Raw genomic sequence first — 1,517 nt, 5'->3', positions numbered from 1 at the left:
ACTGGTCCCCACTGGTCCTCGTTTTGGACTAACTTTAAACACTAGCAGGTTTTAACACTTTTAACACTAACAGGTTCTGTAGCAGCTTTTTCCCCACCACCATCAGACTGCTGAACTGTTGAAATAAAACCTCTTAATCAGGTCACAAATGGAAACCAAATAGAACTCAAATGTTTTTCTATTGCATTTTTGCACCTTATATATTAGTTTTTGCAGTGCTCTGAACTTCCATATCAATGCCTTTTGCACCTTGCTTTTCTCCCACACTATTTACATTATAATCAGTGCTGCGCTTTATGGAATGGAAATGTTCAATTCACTGCTAAGCTGCTGCTCATTCACTGTCTGAAAGCTGTGTAAATGGAAATAAGTTGTCTAACGGCAGGCGGGAGAGAGCTCGTTGGCTAATGGCGGAATAAAGTGCATCGCAGTCGTCCAGACGGCTAGAAATAAAAGAGTGTAAAACCTGTTGACAAATGTTATAAGATTAAAAACTATTTTACCTTCGATTAAAGACGGAGATGATAGAAACAGGATTTTAAAACGCTGTTTATTTGTTCGTCCCATTTAAAATCGCTGTCTATGGCGACACCCAGGATTCTTACTTTGGAAAATCCTTGAAAGGTCCGGAGTCGGAGGTGGCACTGCCAATCACCTCGGTGTTCGTCTCATTAAGTTTCAGAAAATGGATAACCAAGCCCTGACGTCACCCAGACAGTTAGCTTGTTGTTTTTAGCATTTGGTAAATAAATATAACAATCGTCTGCATAGAAATGCAAACTACTCCTCATACTGAGAATATATTTATTTATCCAGGGTTTATTTCTGTGCTGGACGGTGTTTAAATACCAGGTTTACATCGACTGGGTCTCTGACTAAAGCAGGAGGGTCCATAGATCACAGGAGAGGGAACATGATTGGCTCCATTAGGTTTGAGACAATAATCAAATAGAAAAGGCTGGAATATTCCTCCTGCTTTGTGGTTTAATTAGGGAGAACAGAGAGATGACAGGAAGGAAGACATTGCTACGGTCCGTGGTGGTGTGGAAGAGGCTGAGTTGATTTACTATGATCCTTGACGACTGAGAGGAGATTCTAGATAGAGGCTTCCTCTATGCAGAAGCCAGGAGATAAAGAGCATCTTAATCTTCCAGAGGTAGCAGAACGTCACCGTTTCTCCTCTGTTTAGTTGGTCCGTTTCATCAGGATGCCTCCTAAATTTAGAGGTTTCCAATAACGCCACAAATGATGATGATCATGAGACAGACGATATACAGCGATTCTGTCACTTTACTGCCAACCAGTTTCTCTTGTTTAGTTGTGAAACTGAAACAGGTAAACTGAAACAGGCTAGCCGCAGCGCTACCCAGCTCTTTAAATCACGGTCTAACAGTCACTCTGTTCACCACAAACAGATTTATTTCAGTTCTGTTATCAATCGGGTGAAACTTCATCGGTCATTAGCAGACATGGGCAATGTGGAGTCAACAAGTCATCTCCATGTCATGTATTTAATC

This window comes from Cyprinodon variegatus, unplaced genomic scaffold, assembly GCF_000732505.1.
Source record: "Cyprinodon variegatus isolate N-32 unplaced genomic scaffold, C_variegatus-1.0 Scaffold517, whole genome shotgun sequence".
NCBI lineage: Eukaryota > Metazoa > Chordata > Actinopteri > Cyprinodontiformes > Cyprinodontidae > Cyprinodon > Cyprinodon variegatus.
Note: the sequence above shows the minus strand (reverse complement) of the source record.